The sequence below is a fragment of the Furipterus horrens genome, unplaced genomic scaffold (genome assembly GCF_987537825.1).
Source record: "Furipterus horrens unplaced genomic scaffold, mFurHor1.1.pri manual_scaffold_6, whole genome shotgun sequence".
Lineage (NCBI taxonomy): Eukaryota > Metazoa > Chordata > Mammalia > Chiroptera > Furipteridae > Furipterus > Furipterus horrens.
Window position 1 is genome coordinate 124866393 of NW_028327176.1, and position 16661 is coordinate 124883053.

A 16661-nucleotide genomic window follows, 5' to 3' on the forward strand; every position below is an offset into this window, starting at 1 on the left:
CAGATCGAGAGCTAAAAATGCTTACCCATTTTCAACTTCTCAAGCAACATGTGAACAAAAACCATATTTACTTTAAATATCAAGCTGTGTATTCTAGTTGACAAAAAATATTAAGAGTAAATCATATAGACCAAATGCCTACTTTTCATTTGGTTAAAAATTTTATTTAAATACATTCTTATTTCCTAGAGGTGTAGACACTTTGATTAGAAATCCTATCCTCTGTTAAACTCTAAAATTAAGCTATTAGATTTAAACAGTTCACCAACCACTTACACAATATAAACACCACCTTCATGTGACATTGATGTAGAATAAAAGAACCTCAAACTGGAAGATATTGAATTTAAATCCTACCCCTTTATGCTTTGAAGAGCTTATAAGACAGCTTTCATTTAATGGTTAATGTAAATGTTAATTATATTTTAAAAAACATGACTTTAACTTCAATCCGTTTGCCCTAACTATAATCTCTGGATTCATTATAAATATGTCTAAAACAATTCCAACTGGCAATCCTCCTGATTTTTTAAAGAATACTATGATATTCTTTCTACATTCAGCTTTATTGTATGATTTTGATTTATAGTGTTATTTTTTGGAAAAAAACCATATCCTCCCAGTCTCATGCTATGTGATAATGATATTTGTGTGCAAAAAAAAAAAAACAAAAAAAAAACCAAGTCTCAAGTTTGTTTGGTGATGTTTGAAAATAGATGTATAGCTACCATCAAATGATAATATAAAAAATAATTTGTATGATAACTGATTCCTGTAACCACTAATCTCTTTATTTGTGAAAAGTAATATTGAATTTAGAAGGAAAGAAAAGACAGAAGTAGCAGCCCCAAATTTCAAAGTGAAGTATTTTAGAAAATTTTTCTTCTTAAAAATTTCAGAGAAAAAAATAAATTAAGTTGGAAAGAGGACTGTATAATTGGCTGTGAAAGTGGTCATCTGTTAAAAATAAGACAGACCTTCTTTGTCAGAGGAAAGAAATGATTGCATTTGGGCCAATAGTTTTGTAGGGAAATTCACAAGTATTTCAAGGACAGGACTGTGAAAGTGTTTGTATGCTGTCTCAGTTTAGAAAGTAACTGGGCTAAGTGAGGACTGAAGGATTCTAAGCTATCAGAGAATGTGATCTTTCTAATGATTCGGAAATGGAGTTTTGTACCAGAATTTAAAATCCTCTGTAAATTACCGATATTGAAGGAAGGGAGAAGCCTTGGTGCTGGGCACTGTTAGCAGCAGCATGTCATGGGGGAAATACAACAGGGTGAAACAGTAGAGCTTCCAAAGGCATAAAAGGAGAAACAGGAAGGTCAAGCCTTCCTGTGACCTTACTGTAGAGTGGTCTAGTCAGGGAAAGTTAGAGCTGAAAGTAACCCTGAGAATCTCTGCTCATATGACGTCATTTTCAGATATCAAAATTGAGATTTAAACTGAGAAATCTTGTTCCCAACCTTGGGGAAAAAATTTTATTATTTCACATCACCTAAATATGCCTCATTAGCTGTTATTCTTTCTAAAGGCACCTCATGTGACAGTTCCTGCTTTGTCACTGTGTTTTCTAACCTGTGGACTTCAGATGCCTGAGAAGCCATTGAATTACTCCAAGAACATGTGAATCAGTATCTATGTCAAGTATGTTAGTAATCTGAATAAAAATTTAATTAATAGTTATTGTGCTACATATGTATTACACTGTGCCAAACATATTGTATACACCATGTCATTTAATCCTCACAGAAATGCTGTGAGGTAGGTATAGTGATCACCCCCATTTTACAGGTGAGGACACAGCCTCAGAGAGGTGAAGTTGTTCAAGATCATGAAACTAGCACATGAAGAAACTAGTATTCAAATCCAATTCATTTAATCTCGGAGTCTATAGTCTTAACCATGACATAAGTATGCCTCCCACATATGTGTAATCAATTTTTTAAAATCAATGTTTATATGTGTTTTGATTAAAAAGTTATACATAGATTTAAAAGTATTATATAACTTACAGTAGATTTTTGTTAATTTGCCTTTTCATTATTTGTCTACACTGAAAGTACCTCAGCTGTTATATGCTTGGTACATGGTACATTGTTTTTTTAAAGAGCTTTTTCAAGAATCTTGCTCAAATCTTTTTAAAAAATATAATGGAGAAAAATGACTGGTCACTTGACGGACCATTACTCTTGTATCTGCTCTTTTAGCACTGTTCTGCGGTACCTCAAGCAGGGACCCGCCACTGACTCTGAGCTTGACTCAAAGAGCACTGAGACGCCTCTCAATGAAGACCTGGAGTTACATTAAAGCAAACCTGACACAAGTTGAAATAAGCAAAATAATGTGAAATTATTTTAATTGGCTGGCTATTCCATTCATTTGTTTATTCACCCATCTAACAAATTTTTATTGATTGCTAGGAGGTATTGAGTGAGGAACTAGAGATACAGCGTTCAAGCCAAAGAAAAAAAAAAAAAAAGGTCCTGGCCAGTTGCAGTTAATGTGACACCTGACTAGTTACTTTGTCTGTTAAAACTTACTTTCTTTGTTCTCTGTATTTATATTTTATATACCCTCACTCAAAAGAAATTTACTTAGCAAATGTGAAACTTAAGAAATATGGAAAAGTTAGAATTTAATTCTAAGGAATCATCAGGTCCTACCTTGCCTGCTCCCCAGGCTTCTGAAATTTCACTGGCCATAGGCCACTCTGCAGGGAGGTTAGGTACTGTAGCTGCTAGCTGCATTTTTTAATCCAGTTTGGCACCCTACTGTTTTAGTGTTCTGCTCAAGTGCAAAGGGGGATTGGATTATAGGGAAGGTTCTCAAAGAACCTTTACTTATGCTTTTGATTCTAAAGAAAAATTCTAACACATAGATATTTAGGAAATTCTATTTCAAATTTTTAGGTTAGAATCAGGAGCTAGGTTAGAAGGGAGGAATTTTAAAAGCTTTTGTCTATCTGGAAATAAGCCTTAAGATGACTTTGCTTCTATCTCCAGCTATATGGCCCACATCTAAAAAATTGGAATTGCCACTGACCCTAGGCATGAAGCCCATTGTGGGTAAACTGCCAAGTACAGCATGCTTGTAAAATCAGAGCTCTTTTTTGCTTTGTAGGATGTTTCTTTCCCAGGGTCTGCATTTCTATCCCTAACACTTTGGCAGTGCAGAAGCCCTGATACCTGCTTGCAGACTGGTGATGTCTGCTCAAGTCACCTGTCCTGGATTCTGTAATCAGGCTCTGTTTACCTGTTAGGATTCCTGGTTATGTGCTATTGATTCTTGGCTCATCTTATCTTTGCTCTATCCATTGATAACAATTTTTAATTCATTCAACAAATATTTATGTAGTGCCAGGCATTATTCTGACACCTGGAACTACAATAGTGAACAACAACAACAACAAAAAAAAAAAAACAGAACAAAAACCAACCCTGCCTTCAAGGAGCTATGCATTCTAATAGAAACCAAAACTGGTGAACTGGGCCTCCCACCCCATTCAACATGGCTGGATACTTTGTCCTACACCTGAAAATCCTATTTTCTGGTCCTAATTCTGCACAGTCTACTTTCCCATTGCAGTGAAGGGAACCCTCCTCTTACAAGATAAAGTGTATTATATGAAAAAAGACACATTACTGAGAGCAAGTACATAGGAATAGCATATGCCTAGAGATCAAAATGAGCTGAGGTTTGCCAAAATGTGGGGAACACTAAACACAACTTTTAAAGTTTGATTAAAAAAGAAGAACAAAGAGACAGCAGTCTCAAGGATGGAGTCAAGTCTGCAGTAAATTATTGTTGAAAGAGTACTTAGAAAAAAACATGTTTTGAGCTCGGTTTTACTTTTATCTTATTAAGGAAAGTAAGAACTGGGGAGGGGGAGAGGAGAGACACATCAGCAAGAGAAAGAGAAGCCCAAAGTAGAGAACCTTATTACTTTAAACAGTTTCCCAATTCTAATAAATGGCATCCTAATATACTGTGAAATATGTGCAAATTACATTGCTGATCTAATCTGTAATGAAGTAGTACTGATGGTCGCATAGACAGACATGGCTCACCTCTTTGCATAACCACACCAAAATTACAACTAAAATTTAGAACAACCATCACTCAGAATCATCAGAAATCGAGTTGAATGGAAGTCTGACAACTATGGAATTAAAGAAATCACATCCATCCAGACCAGTTGGAGGGGTGGAGATGCAGAATAGCTGGGCCCACATCCACGCATGTGTGGTGAATAAAAATTTTGGAGGGATATTTTGGGAGGGAGGAGTCCTAGCTCCATACCAGGCCCCACCATCCCAGGGTTCTAGTGCCAGGAAGATACATCTCCATAACTTCTGGCTGCAAAAACAAGTGGGGGTTGAGTCAGTGGAAGAAACTGCTAAAGCCCCAAGCAGCTTCTCTTGAAGAACCCACACACAGACTCACCTACAGACTCACTCCCTCTGAGCTCTAGCACCAGGGTGGTAGCTTGGAAGGCACCAGTGGTGTGCTTGGAGAGACAGTCTGGCATCAAGGCAAACAGAGGCCATTGTCCCTTTTCTGGGTCCTCTCCCACAGAGCCACAGAGCTGGCAAGCTGGTGTCATATATGAGACTCCATCAACTTGCCAAACACTGTTTGACCTTCTCTGGAGATCCCCAGAGACTCCACCCCACCCAACTTATGGGCCCACCCAAGCTGCTTTTCCATATGAATGGCTGGTCTTGGCTCATGCTTCACAACTTCCTAAATCCTCTCAAACAGACAACAGCTGGCCGCAGTGAACTCCAAGCCCAGCACAAGCAGCAGTCATCTCAGATTGCTTTATAGCTCAGTCAGGGTGCCCCCAGCAAAACACAGGTCAGGGCTGACCTTGGCCTGCACCACCCAGGAAACCCCAGGGCCAGCACACCCCATGGACAGCATCAGACCACACTGGAGCACCACCATCCTGCCTCTGCACAGATGATTCTCAACAGAGGGCGGTGATTGGTGGTAAGTGGTCACAGCTAATCCTTGAAGCTGACAGGCCTGGGTAAATCTCTTCCATTGATCTGCCAACAGCAACCAAGGCTCAACGGTAAGAAGAGGGTGTACTTGGCCAACACAAAGGGCATACCTCGAGTACTGAGTATGTGTGATAGGGGAGGCTGTGCCACTGGACCCTATAGGACACCTACTACATTAGACCATACTACCAAAACACGGAGTCAAAGCAGCTCTACCTAATACATAGAAACAAACACAGGGAAGCTGCCAAAATGAGGAGACAAAGAAACAGGGCCCAGATGAAAGAACATATCAAAACTCCCAAAAAAGAGCTAAACGAAATGAAGATAAGTAATCTCTCAGAAGCAGAGTTCAAAACACTAGTTATAAGGATGCTCAAGGAACTTAGTGAGGACCTCAGCAGCATAAAAAAGATCTAGTCAGAAATGGATACATTAATTGAAACAAAGAACAATTTGTAGGGAAACAACAGTAGAGAGGAAGCTGAAGCTGAGAATCAAATCAATGATTTGGAACATAAGGAAGAAAAAACAACCAATCAGAAATATAAGAAAAAAGAATCCAAAAAAATGAGAATAGTATAAGCAGCCTCTGAGACTTCAAGAGATCCAACATTTGCATCATAGTGGTGCCAGAAAGAGAAGAGAAAGAGCAAGAAATTGGAAATTTATTTGAAAAAATAATGAAAAAAACTTCTCTAATTTGGTGGAGCAAATAGATAGGCAAGTCCAGGGAGCACAGGAAGTCCCAAATAAGATGGATGAAAAGAGGCCCACTGCAAGACATCATAATTAAAACATCAAAAGTTAAAATAAAGAGAGAATCTTAAAAGCAGCAAGAGGAAAACAGTTAGTGACTTAACAGGGGAGTACCCATAAGACTGTCAGTGATTTCTCAAAAGAAAATTTTGCAGGCTAGAAGGGATTGGCAAGGCATATTCAATGTCATGAAAAGCAGGGACCTACAGCCAAGATGCTCTACCCAGCAAAGCTATAATTTAGAATCAAAGTGCAGATTAAGAGCTTCGCAGACAAGAAAAAGCTAAAGGAGTTCGTCATCAGCAAACCATTATTTTATGAAACATTAAAGGGACTTATTTAAGAAAACGGTTACCAGATGGGAGAGTAGTGAGGAAATGAGTGAAGAGGTACAAGGATTAAGAAGTACAAATTGGTAGTTACAGAATAGCCATGGGGATGTAAATACAGTACAGAAGATGGAGTAGCCAAAGATCTTAGATGCATGACCCATGGACATGAACAATGGTGTGGGTACTGACTGCAGGAGTCAGGGGTGCTGGGCAGAGGGGGGAAAAAGGGGGAAAAACTAGGACAACGGTAGTAGCATAATCAATAAAATATGATTTTAAAAAAGAGGAGAGGTTAGTGCCTGAACTTGGACGATGATGTTATGGGTTGAAAGGAGGAGCAGATTAGAGAAAAATAGGATGTGAAACAAGCATAACTTAGTTGATTTAATAATACAAGAGTATGACCGCGGGGAGGGAACGCAAAATAAAATAAATAAATAAATAAATAATGCAAGAGTATGACAAATTAAGAATAACTCATAGATTTTTGGTATGGTACCTAGATAAATGATGTTATCAGTAGCTGATAGGGGATAAATCAGAAGAAGAATCAGGTTTGGGCATGGGAAAGATGTTCAATTAAGTTCTGAATTGATAATCAATTACTGTTGTAACTGTGCTGCAGTTCAAATTCTTTCTCAATCCCAATTCCTAACTTTCACTTTCTTAAAGATGTTTTTCCTAAGAGCATGCCCTAAAAAAATCATGGCGTGCATATATCTACTTCAGAATCTATCCTGGGAACCTGACCTAAAACAAAAGCAAGCTGCAATTTGTTTGTGTTTAGTTAACATTTTTGTATCTGCATTTTTAAGTGAAATGGGTCCAGAATTCTTAAATATCAGGTTTTGGAATTAAAATTAATCTGGATTCATAGAATGAATTAGAAGATTTTTTCCCCTTTTTCCCCCATGGCCTGGCAATATATAAACAACATTGGAATCATCTGTTGCTTAAAGATTAAACCCATCTGGTCTTTGTGCCTTATTTCTTGATAGATTATTGATCACAACTCTGACATCTTCTATAGTGATTGGCAGTTTAAATAATTTGTGGTAAAATTGATTTAATTATACATAATTTTGATTAAAGTTGCAGTTTCCAAGAACCTATTGAAAAGGTTAAGTGAGGACTTTACTGTAATTATTTGGAGCTGAGTAGCTGCTACCTCCCTCAGAGCAGGACTGTAGTCTCTAGCCACCCGTTCACTCATTTGCATTTTCAGAAAAGCTCCCATAGATGCTTGAGTTGGCTATCCCTACTATAGACCAATGGATCATGTTCTAGGAAAGGGACAAGAAGGTGATAGAATGTAGAATCATACCATATACGGAGTGCTTTTAAATATCTGTGATAGCAGGAAAAACTCAGGAGGGTTTGTCACATTCTCGGAGCATTGTCATGTAGAAGAGGAACTGCACTTGGTTAGGCCCAAGATGAAGAACTAGGACTACAGGGCAGAGACTACTGAGAGACAGGTCTGAACTCCATATCCCAATTTTATATTAAGCAAAACTGTCTAAAGAGAAAGTTACACCTTTAGAGATGGTAACTGCTCAGTCACGGAGATGTGTTGGGCTACATTTCTGACATCTCTGTAGGGGATAATGGAGGCTTTGGATGGGTATAGGGGTGGGAATTGCAGCTGGGCTTGGAGGTGAGTGTCAAACCTGAATTTATTTGGCCAGGCGCCTTGGTGTCTGGAACCAAGAGGCATTTACTGAAAACTACTTCTTAATGAAATGTTGAACCACAACTAAAGGGTCAGTTTGAGTTCAAATTGCCAATCCAAAGGGAGTTAGGTAGGGTTAAATGGATTAGGGTTAGGGAGAGCAGCTGGAGCACATAGTGGTAGGAGAGTGATCTGGATCAGTTCCTGAGTATGAGGAAAGGAGAAAGAAAGAGAGGGAGTTGTATTAGTAAGATGAACTCTGGTCTTTCCATCCTGGTCACAGTCAGGCCTGGATAGCTAAAGGGCCAGTCAGCCCTGAGGTGGAATATGGGGGATACCCTAGTGTTACATGGGATGTGTCTTTTAATGTGCATTCATAGATTCTGATTTCAGTTTTGAAAATCACAACTGACAGCCAGAAATAATTTGCATAAATCCTTCTTATCCTGATTATGAATTTGTGTTTTGGAACAAAGATCATTTTATTATCTTCAGACATTTGTAATCTTTTTTAGTTGTATGAAGAATAAAGTTAGGAATGAATTTGGCATCTGCTAATAAACTCATTTCAAAATTATTGACCTCATGTGACATAGGGAATTTCTTTAAAATATTTTAAAAATATTCCCAGATTGTGAAATACATGTTCTTTGTTTTAAAAAAATAAAATACAAAAGATCACAAAGAAGAAAATTAAAACCACCTACAATTATATCACCTAGAGATACATACTACATAAATTGAATTTATTTTCTACCCTTTTCTTATGTGTTTGTGTTTTTAATAAGCATGGGATAATATTAAATGAACTGTTTCATAATATTTTTGCTTACAATATCTCTAATTTTTCTACATAATTAAATATGGGGTGCGTAGAATGGTGGATAAGGATATGTGTTGCTTTGAAGTTAGACTGCTTGAGTCTTGAGTCCACTATGTAACCTTTCTGTTTCAGTTTTTCCATCTCTAAAATGAAGAAAATAATAGGTTTATGCCATAAGGTACAATTTTTAAGATTAAGTGACATAATTCACTTAAAGTTCTTAGAAGAGTATTTGGAACAATTTTAATGACTGTAAATATATTTGTGTAGATATAATATATTGAAGCAATGTTATTCATCCTACAGCATTTATGTTGCTCCCAATTCTAGCTGTTATTGCAAGCTTGATTTTAACATACTAACAAAAATTGCCTCAAAGTCATATCAATAAATAATTACTAAGTCTATGTTGATAAGTACATAAAATTAAGAAATAGTAACATTCTACCAGGTTAGAGAGCCCGGTAATTCTGAACTCTGTATGGGAATATATTATTAAGAAACTAAGAATAATGCTTGGCCAGCATGAGAAGTTGCAAAACAAGTAATTTATCCAAAGACAATTGTTAGAAAAAAATTATTTTTCTAAAAGAGATGACACAAAGATCTTAAGCAGTTTCTATAACTGGTTTCAGTTATGTAACCTAATAGTAAATGGACAATTATGTAGAGAAATTAATAGACCAGTGCACCCAACAAAAGCAGAACATATATTCTTTTCAAGTTGCACACAGAACATTTACCAAGGTAGATCATATTCTGGGCAATAAAAATGTTTCAATAAATTTAGAAGTATTCAAGTCACACAAAGTATATTCTCTGACCACAATGGAATTGAATTAGAAATCAGAAATAGATGTGTGTAAAATCTACAGATATTGCCTGGCATCAATAATTTATAGGTTGAAGAAATTAAAAGAGATATGAGAAAGTTTTTGGAACTGATTGAAAACAATAACACATCAAAAGTTGTGGGATTTAAAGTAATACTTAAGGGGAAAATTTATAGAACTAAACATATATGTTAGGGAAATAAATATTTCAAATAAACATAAAGGATCTAGAATTGCCAAAATAAATTTTAAATAAAACAATGGTAGAAGCCTAATACTACCAAATTACACTCTAAAGCTATAGTAATCAAAGCTGTGGTATGACACCAAAATTTGATCCATAAAATTAAAAATTAATAAGTTAGACTTCATCAAAATTAAAAACTTCCGGTCTTCAAAAGACACCATTAAGAAAATAAAAATATAATCCAGCAGCTGGGAGAAAATATTTGTAAATCATATTCCTGATAAAGGACTTGTGACCAGAATATATATATGGAACTATCAAAACTCAGTAGTAAAGGGAAAAACCCAATAAAAAAAAAAAATAGATGAAAGATTTGAACAGGCATTTCACCAAAGAAGATAGGTGATGGCTAATAAGCACATGAAATAAACTTACACTTACCACACATAAAAGACAGACATGAACATGAATATTCTAGCAGCTTCATTTATAATGTCCAAAATATTCATCAACAGGTGATTGGATAAACAAATCATGGTCTGCACATACAATGAACTACTACTATTCAGCAATAAAAAGGAATGAACTTTTGATCCACCCATCAACATTGATAATCTCCAAATATGAGGGGGACCCCTCAAAATGGAATTTTCTTCTGGAGGGTGGACCCTTTGTAGTACAGACTTCCCTTGCTAAGTGAGTGGTCTAGGAATTCATCTGTATCAGTGTACCCGCTGGCATTGTGAGAGGCTGCATTCAGCTTCAGTGAATTTTTTTGAAGACTCTTTGAACGTGTTTGCCCATTTTATGATAGCTGATTTACAAGTGCACCTGCCCACACCGCACCAAGTGTTCAGCAGTTTTTGACCAGAAGGGCATGGCCCCCATTTCCTACCCTTCTTATTCACCTAATCTTGCCCCGAGTGACTTATTTTGTTTCCCTGGATGAAAAAAAAAAAAAGTCATCAGAGAGAAACATTTTGCCCATGTGGAAGAGGTGAAACAAAAAAATGGCAGAAGCAATAAAAGGTGTCAAAAAATACAAGCTCAAAATTGTTTTGAGCAGTGGAAAAAAAATGTTTCAATAAGAGTATTACATCAAAGGGAGAGTACTTTGAAGGTAACTGAAATTTAAACATATACAAATAAATACACATTTTTTAATAAATAAATTCCAGTTTTGGGGTCCCCTCCCCTTCATAATTATGTTGATTGAAAAACTCAGGGAAAAAGGAATACATACTGTATCATTCCCTTGACATGAAATTCTGAAAAATGCAAACTAATCTATAGTGGTAGAGAACAGACAAGTGGTTGCTTCAGAATGGAGAGAGGTGTAGAGGGAAGAATTAAGATTACAAAGGTGTGAGAGAGACCTTTTTTTATCCCCCCTTTACCCTCTTCTATGTACCCCCATCCTCCTTTCCCTCTGGTAATCAACATACTATTGTTTGTGTCCTGTGTCTATAGTTTTATTTTGCTTAATCCCTTAACCTTTTTCACCCAGCCCCCAACACTGCTCTTCTCTGACAGTTGTCAGTCTATTCTCTGTATCTATGAGTCTGTTTCTATTTTGTTTGTTAGTTTCTTTTGTTCATAAGATTTCATATATAAGTGAAATCATATATTTATCTTTCTCTGCGTGACTTATTTCACTTAGCATAATACTATCCAGATCCATCCATATTGTACCAAAAGGTAAGATTTTCTTCTTTTTTACAGCTGATTAGTATTCCATTGTGTAAATACACCACAACTTCTTTATCCACTGATGGGCATTTGAGCTGCTTCCAAATCTTGGCTATTGTAAATAATGCTGCAGTGAACATAGGGGTGCATATATTCTTTCAGATTAGTGTTTTGGATTTCTTCAGATATATTCCCAGAACTGGAATTGCTATGACCCAGTTCCATTTTTAATTTTTTGAGGTAACTCCATAATGTTTTTCACAGTGGCTACACCAGATTGCATTCCCCACAACAGTGTGTGAGTGTTCCCTTTTCTCTGCATCCACACCAGCACTTGTTGTTTGTTGATTTATTGAGACAGCCATTCTGAAGGCTGTGAGGTGATATCTCATTGTGGTTTTGACTTACATCTCTGATTAATCATCAGACATTGAGCATCTTTTCATATGTCTTTTGGCCATCTGTATGCCATCTTTGGAGAAGTGTCTACTCAGGTCCTTTGCACATTTTTATTTGAATGGTTTATTTTAATATCTTTTTGATGTTAAGTTTTATAAGTTTTTTACAAATTTTGGGTTTTAACCCCTTATCAGATGTATCTTCAGCAAATATGTTCTTCCAGTCTTTTCATTTTGTTGATGGTTCCTTTTGCTGTGCAAAACCTTTTTAGTTTAATGTGGTCTCATTCATTTATTTTTTCTTTTGTTTCCTTTTCCCATGGAGATACATCAGAAAAAATATTGCTATGAGAAATGTCCCATATTTTACTGCTTATGTTTTCTTCTAGGATTTCTATGGTTTTTTAAAATTTTATTTATTTAATTTTCAGAGATAGGGGAAAGGAGGGAGAAAAAGAGGGAGAGAAACATCAGTGTGTGGGTTGCCTCTCATGTGCCCGCAACTGGGGACCTGGCCTACAACCCAGGCTTGTGCCCTGTCTGGGAATCAAACCAGCGACCCATTGGTTGACAGGCCAGCACTCAATCCACTGAGCTACACCAGTCAGGGCTAGGATTTTTATGGTCTTCAATGTAACATTTAGTCTTTAATCCACTTTGAGTTTATTTTTGTGTATGGTGTAAGAAGGTAGTCTAGTTTCTTTCTTTCTTTCTTCTCCTCCTCCTCCTCCTCCTCCTCCTCCTCCTCCTCCTCCTCCTCCTCCTCCTCCTCCTTCTTCTTCTTCTTCTTCTCATGTATCTCTCCAATTTTTCCAACAGTTAATTGAGGACACCGTCTTTACCGTATTGTATGTTCATGCCTCCTTTGTCAAATATTGATTGACCATAAAGGTGTGGGTTTATACCTGGGTTCGGTATTCTGTTCCATTAATCTATATGTCTGCTTTTATTCCATTACATGCTGTTTTGATTACTATGGCATTGTAATATAGTTTGATATCAGGTAGCATCATTCCTCCAACTTTGCTCTTCTTTCTCAATATCACTGTGGCTATTCAAAGTATTCTGTGGTTCCATATAAATTTTTGGAATTTTGGTTCTAGTTCTGTGAAATATGCCATTGATGGCTTGATAGAAATTGCATTGAATCTATAGATTGCTTTGGGTACTATGGTTACTATGGGTACTTTGGGTATTATGGGCATATATGCTTTCACTTATTTGTATCTTCAATTTTTTTCTTCAGTGTTTTATAATTTTCTAAGTATGGGTCTTTTACATTATTGGTTAAATATATTTCTAGGTTTTTATTTTATTTTATTTTTTGGTGCAGTTGTAAATGGGACTTTTTTTGTTTCCCTTTCTGATAGTTCATGATTGGTGTATAGAGATGCAACTGATTACTGGGTATTTATTTTGTATCCTGCTGTTATACTGCATTCATTTATCAGTTCTCTCTATATATTATCATGTCATCTACAAATAATGATAGTTTTACTTCTTCCTTTCCAATTTAGATGCCGTTTATTTCTTCTTCTTGTCTGATTGCTGTGGCTAAGACTTCCAGTACTACGCTGAATAAGAGTGCAGAAAGGGGATATCTTTGTTTTGTTCATTGAGTATAGTTTCTGCTTATTGATTATAATGTTGATTGTGGGTTTGTCATAATGGCCTTTATTATGTTGAGGTATATTCCCTCTATTCCCACTTTGCTGAGAGTTTTTATCATAAATGGGTGCTGGATTTTATCAAATACTTTTTCTGCATCTATTAATATGATCATGTGGTTTTATTCTTCATTTTGTTGATGCAGTGTATCACATTTATGATTTGAAGATATTGTACCAACCTTGCATTGACAAAATAAATCCCACTTGATCATGGTGTATGATCTTTTAAATGTATTGCTAAATTCAGTTGCTAATTTTGTTGAGAATTTTACCATCTATGTTCATCAGGGAAATTGGAGTGCCATTTTCTTCCTTTGTAGTTTGTCTGGTTTCAGAATTCGGTTAATGCTGGCCTCATAAAATAAGCTTGGGAGTCTTCCCTTCTATTGAATTTTCTGAAATAGTTTGAGAAGGAGTGGTATTCCTCTTTGAATGCTTGGTAAAATTCACCTATGAAGCCATTCTGTCCAGAACTTTTTTTGGGGGGGGGGGGTTGTTTTTGTTTTTTTAATTTCTGCTTCAATTTCATTAGTTGTAATCTGTTCAGCTTTTCTTGATTCAATTTTGGAAGAGTGTATGTTTCTCCTAAGTTATCCATTTTGTCCCAATTGTGCAACTTGTTGGCATACAGTTTTTATAGTATTTTCTTATAACCCTTTGTATTTCTTCGGTGTCAGTTGTTACTTCTCTTTCATTTCTGATTTTATTTATTTAGGTCCTCTCTTTTTCTTTTCTTTATGAATCTGGTTAAAGGTTTGTCAATCTTGTTCATATTTTCAAAGAACCAGCTCTTGGTTCCATTGTACTTTTTTTAAGACTCTATTTTGCTTATTTCTGCTCTGATCTTTATTATTTTCTTTCTCTACTGACTTTTGACTTCATTATTGTTCCTTTTCTAGTTCCTTTAAATGTAAAGTTAGATTATTTGAAATGTCTCTTGTTTCCTGAGGTAGGCCTATAATGCTATGAATTTTTCTCTTTGGATTGCTTTCCCAGTGTCCCACAGATTTTGAGTTGTGGTCTCATTTTCATTTGTTTCAAGGTATCTTTTGATTGCTTCCTTGATCTAATTGTTAACCCATTCATTATTTAGTAACATGTTATTTAGCTTCCCATGTCTTTATGTGTTTTTCATGAAGGAAACTTTTGAAGGTAATGCATATATTCGTTATTCTGAATGTGTTGCTGATTTCACAGAAACATCAACCACAAATTGTACACTTCAAATACTTGCAGTTGATTGTGTGTTAATTATGCCTCAATAAAGTTGTTTTAAAAAGAACACACTCATGTATGCCTCCTTTTGAGCTCTGTGCTCAGGTTTCACACACATTTTGGACTGTCTGGGTTTGTTAAGTTAACTGTTTATTGTATATAAAATATCAAGATCCTTGAGCTTCCCTCATAGAAACATCTTCAGTGGCTACAGACAGCCTCCCAGCCACACCTGCTCTCTCATTGAGGACTGAGTCTGTTTGGCCAAGGCTTCTCCATTCTTTCTCCAGGTAATGTCAGAAAGTACAGAATATCACTGGACTGTGAGCCCCTTGGGCTGAAACCACTTGTCATTCAACTGTTTGATGATGAAAGCACATTACTTAGGGTCTGGTAAGTGTCAGGTGTGTATTTGCACACTTTAATGAATGCAGTGGAATCACAGTATCTTAGCTATGGCTATTGCACCTACTCAGATTTACTTTGGCTGGACATTTTATAAAGAGCCCCTTAACTCATTTAACTTTTGCTTTAGGATCCAAGGTGCATAGTCCCAGGCAGATAAATAATCTGCTCAAGTTCCTGACTGTTTTGCAAGCCCCTGACAAATGATATGGTCACATCTGCCAAATGAGCATGACTATTGAGAATCTTGGCCTGTTAGCCTGAGTCTCCACTTTCTATTACTGCGAACTCCTCATTCTCTAAGTTACAAACCTACAGTGAGGTTTGTTGTCTGGGTCTTTTGTGTCCATTCTTGTAACCCTGGCTTTTGCTTCCAGATGCCCACCATAATGTTTCTTGACTGCATCTATCAGCAACTCCCCTGAAAACAAACAAAACTGACTAAAGACAGCACAGGCTAAAATTACCTTCTCATGGTGCTCAACCCTGGGTGCACACTAGGATCTCCCTGGGAGATTTTTAAAGCGTGATGGGCACACCTCAAACCAATTAAATTATAATCCCTAAGGGTGAACCCTGGACATGAGTTTTTCTTTTTTCAAAGCTCCACAGAGAATTCTAATGTGCAGTTAGTTGAGAAGCAGTGCTAGGGTGATGGTATCATCTTTTTCTACAGAAAATATTTTCTTAACATCTGAAAAAAAACCTGACTGCCTTTGTTTTAGCCTCTGTATTTTCTTGAAAGGCCAAGTTCTCTCATTGGTTATGTACAGGTCATGATAGTTGGGGGAAGATTTAGCCTGTAATTAAGAATAAAATGAAACTTAATTTCTGTAGGAAATTACACTGTACAGTATAGTAAATTACACTTTTCATTGGGAAATTATGAAGTAAGAATTTGTCATTGAGTAGAATAATATAATGTTTAATTTTTTAAATTACATCATTAAAAGACAATTAGCTGAATAGGTAATAATTTGGCTAATTGCAGTGATTAAATGATTGCTTCCATAATGTAAATTACTTTCCGCTATAGTCAGTGATCTAAAATATTTTCTAAACATCTAGTGCTATTTTAAACAGTGGATGATTTTATGAGTAAATTGCCTATATTTGGTTGATGGACTCTCTGTGACCAATTTGTCAGCTGCACCAAGGAAGAGACCAGGAGACCAGTCATCCAGTGTTGCAAGGATCTGTCAAAATCTCCGGGTCTTAGCCAAGCAGGTTGGCATTCCAAGCATAATTCCAATGGGTGTGGGGAAAGGAGACCCTGCAGCTGCCCTGAGGCTCATTGTTGGTGTGCTAGATATTGTCTTTGTGTCTAAAAAAACTCTGAGTCTCAGTTTTTTCATCTGTGAGTAGGGGTAGAGGACAATAAAACCTGCCTTGCAAGATTGTTGCTACTATATGTATAGTGATAAGGCTCTTAGCGTAAGGCTCTGGCATATAATTAATGGTCAAGAAATGAGAGTATCACTTTTTAAATTATTTTCTTTGCACCAGAGCTTTCTTATACTACTCCTGGCCCTCTGTTCAGCTGGCTGTGTAGAGAGGCCTTATGGAGACATAGGGGCACCGCAGAGTTGGTTATACTGCTCATCTGGATGACAGTTCTTGATGCTGCAAGATGGAATGGTTGGTGGGGGTGAGGCTAGGTTTATTGGTC